This window comes from Periplaneta americana, chromosome 16 (genome assembly GCF_040183065.1).
Source record: "Periplaneta americana isolate PAMFEO1 chromosome 16, P.americana_PAMFEO1_priV1, whole genome shotgun sequence".
Classification (NCBI taxonomy): domain Eukaryota; kingdom Metazoa; phylum Arthropoda; class Insecta; order Blattodea; family Blattidae; genus Periplaneta; species Periplaneta americana.
Genome location: NC_091132.1, coordinates 16,804,381 through 16,824,901, shown reverse-complemented (window position 1 = coordinate 16,824,901; position 20,521 = coordinate 16,804,381). Strand labels below are relative to the sequence as shown.

The 20,521-nt window shown below is 37.7% G+C and overlaps 1 long non-coding RNA gene across 1 annotated transcript in view; it reads right to left on the bottom strand.

Annotated features, from left to right (window-relative positions):
- The window catches only part of LOC138716332 (uncharacterized), a 153,133-nt gene that overhangs the window by 48,666 nt on the left and 83,946 nt on the right, over positions 1-20,521 (bottom strand). The window contains exon 2 of the long non-coding RNA XR_011336645.1: positions 5,642-5,705. This is a non-coding gene — a long non-coding RNA (uncharacterized lncRNA). The remainder of the gene's footprint in view (positions 1-5,641; positions 5,706-20,521) is intronic.

The following is a 20,521-nucleotide window of genomic DNA, read 5'->3' as shown; positions in this document are numbered from 1 at the left end:
GATATAACCTCTGCAGTTGCGAGCGTCGTTAAATAAAACATAACATTTAAACATTTTGCATTCTTCCTGCTTAACTTTGTTCTTCATCTCTTATTGCTTGTATAATTTTGCTTTTAATAACTTGAGATGACGTACATGAACGCATGGGAAAATCATTAAGGATGCTATTCATAGACATTTCGCAGCACGCGCTACGAGCGTACTAAGCTATCCCCGGCTATCCACTGGTTACTAGTACAGAATTCAAATCATATCCTATCGCTAACACTGGTTTATGAATACGAAAAACGCTGATCATCCACCGAAAACCCGCGCTAAAAATGTCTATGAATACGGCCATATGAATTTTATCACATTTAAACTTCAGGAGCACAAACTTTTGTAGACATAATTTGATGTAATTTTTTCACCGTTATAATGAATAATTCAGGAATATTTTAAGAAGTAACATATACTGTCACGATCATCATCCTTTTTTCTTAATCACTATTATATTTAAGTCCCGCGCCGTGGCGTCGCGGTCTAAGGCATCCTGCCTAGGACTCACGTTACGGAATGCGCGCTGGTTCGAGTCCTCGTGGGAGAAGAAATTTTGTCATGAAATGTCGGCCAGTGTATGGGACCGGTGCCCATCCAGCATCGTGATGCACTTGGGGAGCTACGATAGGTAGCGAAATCCGGTTGCGAATGCCAGCTATAACGGCTGGGGGGATCATCGTGCTAACCACACGATACCTCCTGATCGTCCACCTCTGCTTCGGCATCTGGGCGTGAGGCCAGCAGCCGGCTGGTCGGTCTAGGCCCTTCACGGGCTGTAGCGCCACAGATTATTATTATTATTATTATTATTATTATTATTATTATTATTACTATTATTATTATTATGTATGGGTATGAATGTATGTATGTATGCATGTAGGGGTATGCATGTATGTATGTATGTATGTATGTTATGTTTTATTTAACGACGCTCGCAACTGCAGAGGTTATATCAGCGTCGCCGGATATGCTGGAATTTTGTCCCGCAGGAGTTTTTTTACATGCCAGTAAATCTACTGACATGAGCCTGTCCCATTTAAGCACACTTAAATGCCATCGACCTGGCCCGGGATCGAACCCGCAACCTTGGGCATAGAAGGCCAGCTTTATACCAACTCGCCAACCAGGTCGACTGTACGTATGTATGTATGTATGTATGTATGTATGTATGTATGTATGTATGTATGTATGTATGTGTATGTATGTATGTTGTTATGTTTTATTTAACGACGCTCGCAACTGCAGAGGTTATATCAGCGTCGCCGGATGTGCTGGAATTTTGTCCCGCAGGAGTTTTTTTACATGCCAGTAAATCTACTGACATGAGCCTGTCCCATTTAAGCACACTTAAATGCCATCGACCTGGCCCGGGATCGAACCCGCAACCTTGGGCATAGAAGGCCAGCTTTATACCAACTCGCCAACCAGGTCGACTGTACGTATGTATGTATGTATGTATGTATGTATGTATGTATGTATGTATGTATGTATGTATGTATGTATGTATGTGTATGTATGTTGTTATGTTTTATTTAACGACGCTCGCAACTGCAGAGGTTATATCAGCGTCGCCGGATGTGCCGGAATTTTGTACCGCAGGAGTTTTTTTACATGCCAGTAAATCTACTGACATGAGCCTGTCCCATTTAAGCACACTTAAATGCCATCGACCTGGCCCGGGATCGAAGGTCGACTGTATGTATGTATGTATGTATGTATGTATGTATGTATGTATGTATGTATGTATGTATGTATGTATGTATGTAATAGTTAACATCTAAAGATAGGTGGTATAATAAAGCTAAGTTCCTGTCCATTTTTATGTGAAATAGTCTGCTGAAATTGTCAATTCAGTAAAATATTCTTATATTCCGTAAATTCTAGCTCTGGCACATAGCCTAATATTGTTTTATGAGCGTACTTCCAGTAATGGGAGTTGAAAAATTACTTCCACTAAGAAATGTCCGTCCTATAGAAAACATTACATCTCAGAGTCATTGGTTAGGATCGAACACTGATCCTTCTTGGTGCGAAATCGTCAGTTATGGTTGGAGTTATATTGTAATAAAAGTGCTTGTTTGCCTTAAAATCTCGGTCAAACACAAAACATCGTTTTAGACGCGTAAAGAAAAAAGAATTTCAGAACAAAAATAATTTAGTTGAGTGGCATGCGATTCCCACTGCAAGATTTCTCGTCTCAGCTGTTAGAACGCCTCAACAGACTGGCAGTGGAAGATAGAGCGGTTCGCTGAACTAATATATGTGGGCTAAAATGAACAGGAGTGAATACCTTCGACAAAATCCCTTTCACGCGAATTGAGATGGAATCGGTTACTTTGAAAGAAACAGAAACTCCGAGGGGAGGGAGACTGAGTAAGAAAAAGAAGCAAATGACTAGAAGAGAGAAAGAGAGAAAGAGTTGTGATAAGGAAGATGGTTCATGAACCTTTTTGAAGATGCGGATCTTTTACAGATCTTAGTAAAGATTCTTCTCGTACTTCTAGTGGAAGTTTTTGCATCACATAGGCAACCCGCATCCCATTACTTCTCTCCACTCCGGTGAAAATTTACATACGAAAAGGATTTCGAAAATACTTTTGATGTTCCAAATGTGACCCTTGGGCTTGCATCTGATGAGCCGCAAAGATGAGGGTCTGAGCAGCGGATGAGGGGTGGGGGAGGGGAGAAATGGTGGGGGTTGATGCACACTGGCAATCGTCTCGATTTGATAGCCCCTCGTTCTGTTACCTGAGACAGCAACTCTCTCCAGTATAATCTGTTGCAGCCTCAAAGAGGTACGTGATCGGAAGAGAAGATGCATGTCATGTGACAATGAGCACCGCTCTAAAAAATATAAAAGTTTTAATTAGAAGTTCGTATATTAAAGGGGTACATTCAATCCCGAGCATTGCAAATAACTACAAAATAAAATATTTTTCTGAGAAACCAGAAAGTGTATTAAACGCAGAATTGATGTAACTATTACACTATTATTATGTCATACTGCTTTTGGCAATTATTTCAACCAATCATGGCTGCTTATCCTACAATTTTTATCGCCTCCATAGTATTTGTTTTTATCACCTCCCTAGCATTTGTTTCTTTGTTTGCCTACATTGTACTTTCAATAATTCTATATTTTAAAATGGTTCATTTTTATTTCATTATCCTTAATTAAAACTTTTCTATAATTTATCATGTTTATATTATTTAGGTTATGTTATAGATTCTGCTGTATGAGATTATGAATAGTCACGTATCAGAGATTGTTTAATATATATTGATAATGGAAGGAAAACATGAAACAATCACAATGCCTTCTTGACTAGTAATAGCCTATAGAGTTGAATGAAGATTGTAAAGTTGGCGCAACTGATAACTCATAACATACTACTGCCTTCTAGTGGAATATTTTTTAAGTTGAGATGGTACACTAATACATTTTCAAAACAGTGTAGTATGTTTGTAGGTCAGTTAATATTTTATTGTATTAGAGTACTTTATTTGTTCTAATCTTTATATACCTTCTTCTAATCGTGTAACAGTAAATTAGATCCCACTCGAATTTTGATTTTGTCTAGATAAATAAAATCCCTAGTGAGATTACTGTAGACTATTCCGTTTATATGACGTCGTTCCATTTTCGCCCAATGAAGTGTAATGAAATTTTAAATTCCAACCAATCACAGTCCTACATCGCGATAATATCAATTTAACGCATAGTCGTTCTTTTATTTAGTCAGTGCCGCCAACTGTTTCCACGTAAATCGATGAGCATGAATACATTGTACTAAATAAAGTGCGAAATTCTACTTCCACATCTACATCTTCATCTTCTAATTCCATGTCCATTGTAAATAAACAAAATGACACTCCTTCATAACAATCGTTCATTTAATTAATGTATTAATCACGTTATTTGAATAAGCAGTCGTGGACAGCCGGTAAGGGGTGGTCCTCCAGCTTGGGGGTTGGGCGAAGGGCTAACAACCCATCACCTTAAAAAATAGCTTGTTACGAATCCCTACAATAAGCCTCGGAATAGGACTGATTCTCTGGCACGAAGACGTTTGAGATGGGCAGGGCATGTAGCACGTATGGGCGAATCCAGAAATGCATATAGAGTGTTAGTTGGGAGACCGGAGGGAAAAAGACCTTTAGGGAGGCCGAGACGTAGATGGGAGGATAATATTAAAATGGATTTGAGGGAGGTGGGTTGTGATGATAGGGACTGGATTAATCTTGCACAGGATAGGGACCGATGGCGGGCTTATGTGAGGGCGGCAATGAACCTCCGGGTTCCTTAAAAGCCATTTGTAAGTAAGTAAGTATACTATAAAATGTTTAAATTAAATTATGATTTCAGCAGATAATGAAAACGTATTTCTGTTATAATAACAAGAGAAAAGCGCAATACACGTAATTAACATTTTTAAACCTGTATTTCGCTTTTCTCAATTGGTATTACTGAATAACATTCGATTTCTTTATTGTTGTAATCGTTATTCATCTATTTCGACTTCACAATGTCTGAATAGGTTAAGTATTCATAAATACACAATTATTAACATTTTTGAGCGAGTTTTAGGGATATATTATTTAGATTTTTATTTTATTCACGAAATAGTCCTAATAAATGTCACTCGAGGTCTCAGATTTCTAAAATAAATATTCACTACCTCTATTTTAAGATACAATATTGAAATATTAAGAATAATTTATAGTTACCAATAATTAAATATTCAAAATGACGTCTATGAAAAATGCAGCGGAAAAGCATTTCGCACCTAATTTCCACATTTCGCAATAGATTTTTATGATTCGTATTCCAATTCTTTCTTAAATCCTACATACAGAAAATGTGATAGAATATTTAATGTTTTTCATAAATATACAGAACTATAATTTTTTATTTTTCAAGACTACTGAATTTTGAAACTGCAAGAAAGTTAATATCTTATATTCATTAATTATTCACTCATAGTTTTCTGCCCAAGCGCAGGTCCTTCACTGCAAGCCCAGCATTCTCTAATCTCTTATATTTTCTGCCTCCCTCTTAGCCTTCGCATGTTCATCCATGTATCATAATGTCTATCATCTGATATCTTCTTCAGCGTCTGGCTAAGTTACGATTAAAGTGTAAGTTAAGTTGGGAGTCTGAACACGAATTCTGCTTTTTCTACCTACTAAAAACGGGTGAAAGTGAAGTTCAAGTGATTTTCCTGAATACGACTCTTAGTGTAGTCAGCCGGTGTGAGGGTTGTGAATGTGCCTAGCTTGAGATCAGCTCAATAGTTCCTTCAGATGGAAATCGTTCTAAGGTTCGACTTTCCCTTCAGGATATTAAAAATAAGACGAAAACGACTCATCCTAGAGAGGTCTAAGTTTCACACCTAAACCTTCCCTGAAATCTCCTACAACCAGGACTGCAACTTTGAAAATGTTGCAAAGGACTTAAATGTAAGTGGCTAAGTGAATCTCAGTCCCGACATCAGAGTACAACAAGACAATAAAGTATGTCTTTGTAACAGAGTGAATTCATTTTACATTTTGTATTAGCTGTAGGCAATTTATGGTTGTAATAAAAGGAAAATAGACTTACATTTCCCTGCAGAATTTCCAGCTGAACTTGTACTCGAACACGCTTCCACTGAGGTACAGCGAACCTGAAAATAATATTAGTTAATTAGTTAATGATCAATCATTCATTCATTCACTCATTCATTTCTATATAAATTGTTCCAGTTCTTCATGTCTTGCACGAGAGTCTGCCAGCGTAATCTCTAAACGATTCCAGGGCTAACACTTTTACAATGATAATATTTTAAATGAAGGCAGTAAAACTGGAGGTTTATTGCCGACGATACACCCAAAACAACACACAGCTTATCAGGGAGAAGTATGGAAATCCAGCTTCCAGCTGCTTTGTGGTTTATTACAGCAGCCTGTGTAGAACAGCAAAATCTCGTCATTTTACAAGACTAAAACCAGGGTTAGATTCTCAAACTTTCAAGCGCAATTCAGAGTAGATCAACACAAACATACGACATTTTCTCATCATTATCTTCATCTTCCCATGTATTATACTATGTGGCTCCTTGAAGTTCCAAAATCCTTGTTCTTCCTAAACTTCTCACTTAGTTTGTTATGTTTATTTATAAATATACGAGTAGTTGTGTATTTTAATTGTATTGTGTATTATTTTTATTGTGTGTAATTAGTTACCACTGCCACTGGGTGTTTGCCCACTTGCAGTGTATTTTATTTTAGTAGGTTATTTTACGACGCTTTATCAACAGCTTTGGTTATTTAGCGTCTGAATGCGATGAAGGTGATAATGCCGGTGAAATGAGTCCGGGGTCCAACACCGTAAGTTACCCAGCATTTGCTCATGTTGGGTTGAGGGAAAACCCCGGAAAAAACCTCAACCAGGTAACTTGTCCCGACCGGGAATCGAACCCGGGCCACCTGGTTTCGCGGCTAGACGTGCTAACCGTTACTCCACAGGCGTGGACACTTGCAGTGTAAATACATACATACATACATACATACATACATACATACATACGTACGTACATACATACAACTAAAAGTAAATATACGTTAAATGGATGAATATTAGCCCTGATCACATATAATACCACATTGGTCATGCCCCTGTTATGAAATGACAACACAAAAAGAGAACAACTCCCAGAGCATTTTTTGGTAACGACAGTTAGATGGAAGTTAAACTGCTCAATGCAATTTCATAATGGTTATAAAAAAAGGTAAAGGTATCCCCGTAACATGCCATGAAGGCACTTGGGGAGCATGGAGGTACTCAAATTTATAGGAGGCTGAGTGAACCTCGGGGCCGTTCTGAAAGTTTGGCAACGATAAAAAATCCTGTCACCATCTGGGATCGAACCCCGGACCTTCCAGTCCGTAGCCAGCTGCTCTACCAACTGAGCTACCCGGCCGCCCCATAATGGCTATAACGTATCTTTTTTTTTTTTGCAGTCACTAGATGGCAGCATAGTGAAATTGATCAGGCTGTTAAATGTGAACTATCGTAACTGAATAAAATGTTTTTAGTTTTACTTAATCCTAGTTTTTAAACTAATCCTTTAACGCGAAAAGTTTATGCTCGAGAGTAAGAGAAGTTTCAACACGTGATGTCACTTGCGTAGCAACAGATCACACTCTTGGATTGATATTCTGTTTGTCAGAGAGACAGACTTATTTTCTTGCATGAATTATATTTCTTACTTCCCTTATCATGTTATCACAGATCCATACTTACAACTCTCTAACAAACTAATTCAGATAAAACACAGTAATTCCATTGTGTCCGCACCTGTGGAGTAACGGTCAGCGCGTCTCGCCGCGAAACCAGTTGGTCCGGGTTCGAATCCCGGTCGGAGCAAGTTACCTGGTTGAGGTTTTTTCCGGGGTTTTCTCTCAATCCAATAGGAGAAAATGCTGGGTAACTATCGGTGCTGGACCCCGGACTCATTTCACCGGCTTATCACCTTCATTTCATTCAGACGCATAAATAACCTAGATGTTGATACAGCGTCGTAAAATAACGCTATAAAATAAAAATTCTATTGTAAGGATTTCAATATGTCCAGCTTCCTGCACCAAATAAAACTCCCTGAACATCCCGTTTGGTTTGGTGAGCTGTTACGTTTCCTGCAGAACCGGGTATCTCGACCACTAGCACCCTGTGCCTTTGAAACAGATTCAAAACTTTATTGCACTAGATAAAAAATAAATAAAGTTTTTAAACGCTGCCAGGCCAGGAAATTCATTTTAAAGGTTCCCTTTCACGATAAAAATGATTTACAAACTTTTCATCTTGCAAACAACTTGCGTTATAAAAATGTCCAAACTCCAAAACAAACGACCTATTTGCGTTATTTTTCGAGAGTTTAGCTCTCTCTCTCTCCCTGGTATCTCGCGATGTAAGGGGTCAGGCAGCGACTCGTACGGGACTTGATTAGCAGGAAAGCAAGTTAAAAACACGCCCGCCTTCCTTCCGTCGCCGCCCTCGCGAAGTGATATATTAATCCGATGATGGGTGCTAAGGCATGCCTTATCGTCACGGACCAGATACCGACAATTAGTTCCAAGTACCTCAACTACACACTGTGACACGAGTTGTTCTTCTCATTGCGCTAGCTTAATTTTTTCTTTATATGGAGTATGAAAAGAAAATATGACTTGAGACTTACAGCGAAAATTCTCAGTAGTGATCCAGGCCTGTACAGAACCTTTTGTTATCTTATTTCAGTTCTACAGAGCAGTTCTTGGACACTTGGTCCAGTCCTGAAGAGCAAATAGTGGTAATGTTTTCCATCCTGGAGAGTAGCTCTTAATATTTCGGTTCAGTCCTGCAGAGCAGACCTTCGTAACATGGTACAATCCTGGAGAGCAGATATTGTTAACTTGATCCAGTCCTGCAGAGCAGGTCTTAACTTGCTGCAATCCTGTAGAGCAGATCTTCGTACCTCGGTCCAGTCCTGAAGAGCAGATCTTCTAGCATATATTGGTAACTTGGTCCAGTCCTGCAGAGCAGATCTTCTAGCATATATTAGTAACTTGGTCCAATCCTGAAGAGCAGATCTTCTAGCATATATTGGTAACTTGGTCCAGTCCTGCAGAGCAGATCTTCTAGCATATATTGGTAACTTGGTCCAATCCTGCAGAGCAGATCTTCTAGCATATATTGGTAACTTGGTCCAGTCCTGCAGAGCAGGTCTTAAGTTGCTGCAATCCTATAGAACAGATTTTCGGAACTTGGTGCAATCCTGTAGAACAGATTTTCGGAACTTGGTGCAATCCTGAAGGGCAGATATTGGTAACTTTGCCAAGTCCTGCAGAACAGGTCTTAACTTGATACAATCCTGTACAGCAGATCTTCGTAACTTGGTGCAATCCTGAAGAGCAGATATCGGTAACTTGGTCCAGTCATTCAAAGCAGGTCTTAACTTGCTGTAATTCTGCAGAGCAGATCTTCGTAACTTGGTGTAATCCTGGAGAGCAGATATTGGTAACTTGGTGCAATTCTGAAGAGCAGATATTGGTAACTTGGTCCAGTCCTGCAGAGCAGGAGGTCTTAACTTGCTGCAATCCTGTAGAGCAGATCTTTGGAATTTGGTGCAATCCTGGAGAGCAGATCTTTGTAACTTGGTGGAATCCTGGAGAGCAGATATTGGTAACTTTGTGCAATCCTGGAGAGCAGATATTGGTAACTTGGTCCAGTCCTGCAAAGCAGGTCTTAACTTGCTGCAATCCTGCAGAGCAGATTTTCGTAACTTGGTACAATCCTGAAGAGCAGATATTGGTAACTTGGCCCAGTTCTAGCATATATTGGTAACTTGGTCCAGTCTTGCAAAGCAGATCTTAACTTGTTGCATTTCTGTAGAGCAGATCTTCGGAACTTGGTGCAATCCTGGAGAGCAGATATTGGTAACTTGGCCCAGTTCTGCAGAGCAGGTCTTAACTTGCTGCAATCCTGTAGAGCAGATCTTCGGAATTCTGTGCAATCCTGGAGAGCAGATACTGGTAACTTGGTCCAGTCCTAGGAGCAGGTCTTAACTTGCTGTAATTCTGCAGAGCAGCTCTTCGTAACTTGGTGCAATCCTGGAGAGGAGATATTGGTAAGTTGGCCCAGTCCTGCAGAGGAGTTCCTCGTAACGTATGCAATCCTCAAGAGCAGATATCTGTAACTTTGTCTCGTCCTGTAGAGTAGGTCTTTGTAACCTGATCAAGTCATGGAGAGCAGATATTGGTAACTTAGTTCAGTTCACTTCTGATACAAAACGAAACAGTGGTAAAAGGGTCCAAGAGGCATATTGTCAAAATTTCCTAATTGAATTAAAATTTTTCACAACTTTATAATTCATATGGATGGATATATTTTGTACTTGTCTATCTGCTGAGAATAACTTTGTAGGGATGTTTCTACATGAGCTCCTTAATAGTTTCCTCGTGAATTTATATTCGTAAACTGTAAATTATATCAATAATTTAATTCTCCAATTGACTCATCCTCCATTCAGTTTGTAGCCTTCTTCGACTTTCATCTTTCTCTGCAGGTATAACAAATTTAAAATACTTTCGTCCTTAATTCAGTCTTATTTTAATAATTGTTCAGTCGTGTTTCATGCACATATTTCCTGTGTACCGGCATGCATAGAACATTTGCTTGTTTTGATTTCTGGCGACTACTCTAAGCCTCCAATCTGCTGATTCGACCACCCCTGTTCTATGTCACGCAGAGAGCATAAAATTTTACTTATTTTGTCGTTTCGCCCTGTCAATCAGGCATTCCGAACAGGTGTTATTACTTGGGGTACGTCAGTCGTGAGTGACATAAGCCAGACAAATGCATTTCAGTCCTCTCTCTTCTATTCAACGAACGCACATTGCTGACTTCACGGACCGGGTTTTAAAACTCAAGCATTTTTCCAGCTGTAACTGAACTACATAAATAAATATTTAAGGATTGTAAATAATATAGTTATTTCTACTTACTTACAAGAGCACAGGAACTATAATAATTTTAAAAAAATGGTAAAACTGTTGAATCCATGACTGTGACATATGTCGTTTTTATAGCTCCATATCGTTTTACACAATATTTTATTAGGCCTACCTTGACAACACAACACTCGCCAGTATTTATGTTTATGTTTGTATTTCACTGTATTTATCGCACAGAAATGTAACATATCATATTTTATGAAGCTATACAGTATATCCATCACACCAATTTGTAACATTCCTCAGTGAGTAATCTGATTGCTCTATTAGTTATTCTGCAATACCTCAAGGCCCAATTATTATTTTTAAATTATAATTAATGATTTACCTGAAGTAGTAACACAATCAGAATGTTTATTATTTACTTATGATTTAAAACTATTCAAAGCTACAAAGACTGACCTTACAGATGATGCAGAAAGACGTGGGTATAGAAACAATCGCATTTTGCTTACTCCGAGAACGGTTATAAGTGACTTATAGGCCTACTGCTTTTTGAATGATGCACGTATAAATTAGGGGTTTAATCGTAATATATTTATGATAGCATGTTAAGCTTTAAATGGCATATAGACCTAATATCAATAATTCTTAATTCGGCTTCCAAATCACTCGGGTTTGGCATACATTCATAGTATTCTGTCCAAGGGTAGGTCTTTCACTGCAAACTCACCATTCTCCAGTCTCTCATATTTTCTATCTTCCTTTTAGTCTTGCATGTGATCCATAGTATCTTAAGGAGGGAGGTACAACATTGGCCTGTAAAAATTGAGTGAAATTCATTTTCTTTTCATATCTCAGGTACGGGTACTATAAAACCTAAATGAAAAAAACTTTCCTTGTTTAATATATATATATATATATATATATATATACTGGGTGTTCATTTCAAAGTGTGTCATGACGTCACTGTTGTTGAGTCACCGATTTGAAGCGAGTTTCAGCTTATATGTCAGAGAAGTTGCCTATTATTCAAGGCGTTCTTCAATCTGAACTTGAGAACGTGTACGGTATAACTTGAACGTCGTAGCAACAGATGGCGGTCTGTACTGTCTGTGTGCTACCATAACCTCTTTCGAACTGTGTTTTGCGCCAGCAAGTCGTACGCAGGGTATTTGTTATCATCGGTTGTGAACGGTAACATTCCACAACACAAATCAAATACTCCGTGTCCATGTTGACCGTCGAAGTTAATGTCAACAAAAACGTAAGTAATCGTCTTAACCCTCTCCCCATATCCCGACAGTATGTATTTCCAAACAGTTCACATTCCTGCCACTACCGGCGTTATCGTACGCATCCGTACGTACTCTTCAGAATGAACGCCGTGCTTGCTAGGCAACTTCTCTGCCTCCTAGGTAATACACCTTTGCGGAAGTGTAGGAATATTGAATTCTCTAGGCTCATCGGCTAGCCACATGACGGCATACAGCGAGGCATGACACACTTTGAACTGAACACCCAGTATATATATGTTACACTTCATAAAACACTATTCCCAATATTAAAATAACTGAAAAATTACCTCTAAAAATAATATCAATTTTTTTTACAACCGTAAAGCATTTACATAATAAAATAAACAGTTAATTAACTATCTGCACGATTGTTTTACTGGAATCCTTTAAATACATATATCAACAACATAGACTAGGATCCTTTACCTATTTCCTCAAGAATATTTTATTTCTTAATCGTTACCTTCAATATTAAATTTTCTAAAATGTTTTATTAAGAAACAAATATTTTCTGAAGGAATAGGTAAAAGATCCTGGACTATGTTGTTGATGTAGGTCTTTAAAACATTCCAGTAAAAGAATCATGCAGATATATAATTAATTGTATATTTTATGATATAAATGCTTCATGTTGTAAAAATATTTTGCAAATTTGATATCATTTTTGCAGGTAATTATGCGATATTTCAATATTCTGAATAGTGTTTTATAAAGTGCATTGCATGTATATTAATCATGAAAAGTTTTGTTCATTTAGCTTTTATAGTGCCTGAGATATAATAAAAATGAATTTCACTATAATTTTGTATACCAATTATGTACTTTCTCCTCTAACGTCGTCTATCATCTGATATCTTGTTTTGCCCCGAATTCTTCTCCCGTTCACCATTCCTTCCAGTGCATCCTTCAGCATCATTCTTTCTCCCCCCATTCTTTCCAACACAGCTTCATGTCCTGTTATTCTGTCCATTTCACATGGTTCATTCTTCTCCATGAATTTATCATATCAATCCATCAGTCATCATTTTATTATGTAACAGTTTGGAGGAAAGTAAATTAGAATAAACATCAATAATTTTGGACTCAGTTCAAAAAGATAAAAAAAATGTAAAATTGAAATGATTAAAAACAAAAGCCTAAGATATCTGTATTTTAAATTGTACAAAATTCCATGCTCCATTCAGACATCAACAACATCATAATAATATATACAGTTTATTTTTCACTCTTATAGCATTTCTTTTTCTTTTGATTACATTAACACGTAATCAAATACGTTTGATCAAAGTAGAATGTGTTACGTGTTAATGTGATAAAAACAGAAAAATAGCCTAAGTTATGAGACTGAAAAATAAAATTTATATAGGCTATTATTGAAATTATTCTTATCTGAAACAATAAACGTGAATTATTTTTATGCTCGACCATGCCGAAATGTAGTAATTATACACCTGGTAGCAGACCTTTAATGCATGTCATTAAAGTACACCTACTCATTAAAGGTCAGGTCTTTCAGCCAATGACGACTCAGGTTACAACTGTTCAGCCAATGACAGGTCAACTTTCTACCGTTATAAAACCGCAAGTATCGATTATTCTCGGCTATGCAATCGAAAGAGAATTAGCGAAAAGTCACGGAGGCTGGAAATCCAATACTGTCGCAGAAGGTTATGTTCTGTTACTATAATAATTAGCGTTAATTGTAAATAATATTCAAATAAATTCAATTTTTCATCTCGTTTTTCAATGTCTAATTTTATTTCAATGTTATCTTTGTAGGTTCTTATGGCCTAGCAAGGTCAATGTGGACATCTGTTCCTCGGAAAAAAAAAATCAATACTTTCGCGTCTGCGCACATCTCACAACATACGGGACATTGCTCCAGGTCAGATACAATAAAATTAATAATATCAAGTTCGAAATATGGTCGAGCATAAAAAGTCGTATGAAACTCGCCTATAATGGTAATTAAGAAGCTCGTATGAAAATTATGAAACTCGCTTGCGCTCGTTTCATAAATATCCATACTTACTTCTTAATTACCTTCATTATAGGCTCGTTGCATAATGTACTAATATTAAATTAATTATACAAAGCATAAAATTCGTAAAACGTCTAGTCTATACTCGAAATTAGAAACAGTTATTCTGTTACAATTTCTATATACATATACATACATACATACATACATACATACATACATACATGCATGCATACTTACGTACAGTACATACATACATACATACATACATACATACATACATACATACATACATACATACATACATACATACATACATACATACATACATACATACATACATACATACATACATAGGCCTACATATTTTCAACCATGCACGCATTATCCAGAAATGTACAGGACACATGCCCAGTTCCTGTGGGAGAATAAAATAAGACTTCCACTCTTCTGCTAAGTTTCGGACTCCTTGCAAACTCAGTACCGGAATATAACGCCAACTTCACGAGACTTATAAAACATTCATCAAAGGGATTCAGTAAAAATGAATGCCTTCCAGATCATCAATAAAGAGGATAAACATTTTCATGGAATCAGAGATTTAAACCCGCGCGTTCGACTGTCTGCGCTCCTCTGCGCACCCGGCCGTTTCCATGGCCTGATCCCTCAATCACCATAAATTGAATGCTGAACTTTTCGGGTGACGACAGACTTCAACTTAAATTCCGCTAAGCTAGTGACAAGGGAGCCACCTGCTGACTCCCGTCGGAACTTCGCCCTGCTGCCATTACAGTGCAGTTGGTAAGCTTCATTGCAGGCTCGCTACAAAACGTGTTGATCTCATCTGTTGCTAGGCTCCGCGATGTATATGTTTGGATGCGGATGAATATTTATGAGGCCCTTCTTAACCGGACTAAACGAGGCGGAATATTGGCGGGTTAATTTAGAAAACTTGTTAAAACAGACTTTGTGAAAATATAGTTCTTTGACACACTTTATAATTATGGAGGGCATTACATTTTTAAAGTAAATATGTAAAACAGAAATTACTCTCTATATTCTAATAACCTGACATATGCCTCTATAATCCCCGATTAGCCGGCCCGTATCTCACCCTTAATTAAAACAAATATGCAGTGCATAGTTAGCCTATGAAATTTTATAGCCAAAAAAATTCAGTAATGACACCATTTGGGCTTTTCTGGTTAATTTTCTCATTATCTCCCAATTTATCTCCATGAACAAGCATACATATATTTCTGGGAACAAAATAATGCCATTACGACCAAACGAGTTAGTCTGTTTGTATCGAAACGATCAAAATAGAACGCTTTAAAAATGTTTCAACGTCCATTAAGAGGGCAATTAATTCCTTTCTGTAGATCTGTATTAGAATGTACTGATAATTCTGCTGAAAGTATGAGATGACTACAGAATTATTGGTGGAAAAACTATCACGCATTATGCCACCCATAAGGGTCCAATGTGTTATATCAGGAGTCGCACTTCTACAGTAGTGGGCAGTGAACGGTGGACAAATTTTGCCTGTAGCGTTTTCATTCAGAGACGGGTTTATTTTACTTTTCAAAATGAGGGAAAAGCAATAAATAAATATATAGATTGATAAATAAATAAATAAAATAAATATATAACTAGATGGATAAAATCAATACATTTAAGGAAAGGTTGAGAAGATTAGACTAAAAATGTAATTGGAGGTGCAGTGTAATTATTTAAGTTGTGTCGTGTAATTAATTGAATTGATATATAATTAAGTTAATATGTAATTTAGTTGATATGCAAATAAATTAAGGTGATATGTAACTAATTAAGATAATATGTAATTAAGTTCGCATGTAATTAATTAAGGTGATATGTAATTAAGTTCGTATGTAATTAATTAAGGTGATATGTAATTACTTAAATTGGTAATAGTTGGGTGAAATAGAAGTGCTTATAAGTTAGATTTACTTTTGCTTATCGTAGGCATTATTTCTTTATTTATAGTCCTAGGTTTACTGCATTTACTATTTATAGATTTACGTTTATTTTATTTTATTTCATTTACGTTTATTTTATTTTATTTCATGTAATTGTAATTATTGTATATTATATATCACTACCACCGGGTGTATACCCAATTGTAGTGTTAATAAATATATACATAAATAAATAAATAAATTAATTAATCTAAAAGCAGACGCGAGGAGTTTTTCTCCTTTCCCCTCATCATTATCATCATCGTCATTCCACCGTTACTCCACAATAATCACCCTCACTCTTCGAAGTCCCAAACAGAGATTATTAATAAATATTTATATCGTGACTTTTTTTACTAATGGCGAGTACTTCACTGTTCGTCATTCGCCCATATGAAGTCAGATGTGTAGACATATTACCGACAGAGTAGTTGCCCAGAGTGCCAAATGAGATGAGATAAAATGACATGGTATGATATGAGATGATATGGGTTGGGATGACATGGGATGGTATGAGATGAGATGGGATGCAAAGAGATGAGATGAGATGGAATGGGATGAGATGATGAGATGACATGGGATGAGATGAGATGAGATGAGATAAGATGAGATGAGATGGAATGGGATGGGATGAGATGGCATGGGATGATATTGAGATGAGATGGGATGAGATGAGATGAGATGGGATGGTATGAGATGAGATGGGATGATACTGAGATGAGATGACATGGGATGATATTGAGATGAGATGAGATGGGATGGCATGCGATTTTATGACATGACATGCGATGGGATGACATGGGATGGTATGAGATGAGATGGGATAAGATGGGATGAGATGATATGAGATGACATGGGATGATATTGAGATGAGATGGGATGGGATGACATTGGATGTTATGAGATGAGATGGGATGAGATGATATTAGATGAAATGGGATGATATTGAGATGAGATGGGATGGGATGACATGGAATGGTATGAGATGAGATGGAATGATATTAGATGAAATGGGATGATATTGAGACGAGATGGGATGGGATGACATGGAATGGTATGAGATGAGATGGAATGATATTAGATGAAATGGGATGATATTGAGACGAGATGGGATGGGATGACATGGAATGGTATGAGATGAGATGGAATGATATTAGATGACATGGGATGATATTGAGACGAGATGGGATGGGATGACATGGGATTGTATGAGATGAGATGAGATGGAATGATATTAGATGACATGGGATGATATTGAGACGAGATGGGATGGGATGACATGGAATGGTATGAGATGAGATGGAATGATATTAGATGACATGGGATGATATTGAGACGAGATGGGATGGGATGACATGGGATTGTATGAGATGAGATGGAATGATATTAGATAACTTACTTACTTACAAATGGATTTTAAGGAACCCGAAGGTTCATTGCCGCCCTCACATAAGCCCGCCATCGGTCCCTATCCTGTGCAAGATTAATCCAGTCCCTATCATCATATCCCACCTCCCTCAAATCCATTTTAATATTATCCTCCCATCTACGTCTCGGCCTCCCCAAAGGTCTTTTTCCCTCCGGTCTCCCAACTAACACTCTATATACATTCCTGGATTCGCCCATACGTGCTACATGCCCTGCCCATCGCAAACGTCTGGATTTAATGTTCCTAATTATGTCAGGTGAAGAATACAATGCGTGCAGTTCTGCGTTGTGTAACTTTCTCCACGATATTAGATAACATGAGATGATATTGAGACGAGATGGGATGGGATGACATGGGATTGTATGAGATGAGATGGAATGACATGGAATAGTAAGAGATGGGATGGGATGGGATGGGATGGGATGGGATGGGATGGGATGGGATGGGATGGGATGGGATGGGATGGGATGGGATCGAATTGTATGAGATGAGATGGGATGACATGGGATAGTAAGAGATGAGATGGGATGGTATGAGATATGAGGGGATGGGATGGAATGGGATGAGATCGAATGGTATGAGATGAGATGGAATGGGATGACAGGGGATGGATGAGATATGAGATGAGATAGAATGGGATGGTGTGAGATATGAGATGAGATTTGTTAGGATATTACAGGGGAACCGGAGCTCCCGGAGGAAATCCCTTTCTTACCAAGAGCATTCGCTTGCCCAACGCAAGTTATAAACCCAGGTCCATACGATTAAAAGTCCACGTTCTAGTCAATAGACCATCGCGGCACATTTCGTGAATATGTTTAGTATTACTTGTTCAACACAATTCCTCCGGTTTACATGTTCTACAAACAGGCAGAAAAGTAGCAAACATGCTTTATAATGCGACTCTTTGATAGTACTTTCAAGTTTCACAACTACTTTATCTTCCTTTTTCCTCTTGATACTTTCCCTCATCTAGTCTCGAACTGTGTACGGAACATTACCACGAAACCAATCATGCGACGCATTCGTGCACATCACGGCTGACAGGATTCTCAGAATCTGAAAGAAGAATTTAATTTAAAATCTGAAGACATTTCTTTATTTCCGGAAACTTTAAGGTCATGGTGGTTTTTCTCTAATTCAATTTCCGATAGAACACTGCGCCCATTATTATCCTTCATTATCCATTGTTTTCATCTCGCGGAGGGAGTACGAGTGCCAAGAAATGAAACTGGAAGGCAATGGAGGGGGAGGACTTGATGAAAGCTGCATCAGCTGCCCGATGAGGAGGCGTCCTCGGCTATGATGATGGAAGCAGCGAGCCTGTCTCATTACCCAGTCCTCCCCCACCAACAAACAACTACAAATATCCTTCCAGCCAGCAGAAGGTGCTCAACCAGTCTGTTGCTCTGTGGGAATATCGAAATGATTGTTTTCCTTGTCCTATCCTTTTCCCTCTCAGTTTCATCTTTATATTTATTTTTAATTCCCTTAGTCTTCCCTTTAATCTCTCTAGCCTCTTCCCTTTTTCATTTTTGTGTTTCTAGTCCTGGAAATTATATTGTCATACAGAAACTCATTATAAATACGGGGTGTAGTTTTTCACTTAAGGGAAGACTCCACTGAAAATCATAAAAATTTTTCCAATTTTATTTTTAGCTATTTCACTTATTCAGAATTTATATTTTCATACCCCAAATGGATTCAGCTCAATTCTGATTACAAATACTCGTATGTTTACACTTTTTAAATTAAGGCTGGAAGGGGGCGTGGAATTTAAAGAGCTGTCAAAATTGTTTTTCATCGAAGAATTCTTTTTTAAAATTTCTGATTACAAATCTAGTAACTTTTTGTTGGCTCCCTGAAGTTACTAGATGAATGTAGCGGAGGAGAATATTAATTTACATAAGTATTCATTTTATTTTCAAATCTATTTTTCTGTGTTCATTTTTGTTGATTCAACACCAACTTTCTTATGCCAAATATTAATCAATCAGGATGAAATTTTTACTACGAGTATTTATGAGGTAGCTGCACGTTTCTATGCATTTATTTTGTGAGAAATGCTGCCGAAAATAAACTAGCAGCATTTCTTAAGAAAAATATTAATAAAATAAACTAGAAGCATTGATCCCTATCCTGAGCAAGATTAATTCAGTCTCTATCATCATATCCCACCTCCCTCAAATCCATTTTAATATTATCTTCCCAACTACGTCTCGGCCTCCCCAAAGGTCTTTTTCCCGCCGGCCTCCCAACTAACACTATATGCATTTCTGGATTCGCCCATACGTGCTACATGCCCTGCCCATCTCAAACGTCTGGATTTAATGTTCCTAATTATGTCAGGTGAAGAATACAATGCGTGCAGCTCTGCGTTGTGTAACTTTCTCCATTCTCTGTAACTTCATCCCTCTTAGTCCAAATATTTTCTAAGAACCTTATTCTCAAACACCCTTAATCTCTGTTCCCCTCTCAAAGTGAGAGTCCAAGTTTCACAACCATACAGAACAACCGGTAATATAACTGTTTTATAAATTCTTAACTTTTAGCGTAGGCTATATAAATCCGGACTCTACATAAGTAAATAAAATAAGTATGTCCAAGCACTACCGGATCACCCTGAATTCTGGACATTAGTTACTATGTAGTAAATGTATAACTTTACATTATAAAATTAGTAGGTATTTGAAATGCTACAAAGTAGGCTACTTGAGATGAAGACAACTACGGAGAGTCGTGTTTTAAGAAAAATCTGTGTGTCCTGAATAATTGTACTGACAGTCTTCACAAGAACTTTTCTCTTTCCGGAAATGGATTGCAAGCTACCCTGTGAGCATGAATCACCAGACAGCCGTCATGACGGATGACGACGGCAGTTCGCAAAATCGAGGTAATTGATTCTCATCGCCCCCGCGCCTGTCTAGAGCTTTGTGTAATAAAGCTGAAACTTTTGTGACGTCACGTGTTATTGTTGGAGACACGCTCCCTGTCTCCTCTCAAAGTGTTGTCATGTATCCCCCTCCCCCGCAGAACCATTCCTCTTCTGATAATTCTTATGCCTTCACGATATTTCGTGTGCCATAATCTTTATTCCCAGTTCAAAAGAACTACTTTCGCCTTAGTTTCTTTTCTTTTATCATATCTTTGTATTTATTTTCCTAACTTTTATATAGGCCTATATATCTTTCTAAAGCTGCTTCTAGACACCGTATGGTACCCTAGACGAAAATAAATCTGTCGTGTAAAAAAAATCTAAATGGCTATTCTTGCTCAACAGTACCATTGGGAGGGTTCAGAGGAAAATGTGAACACGCGTCAA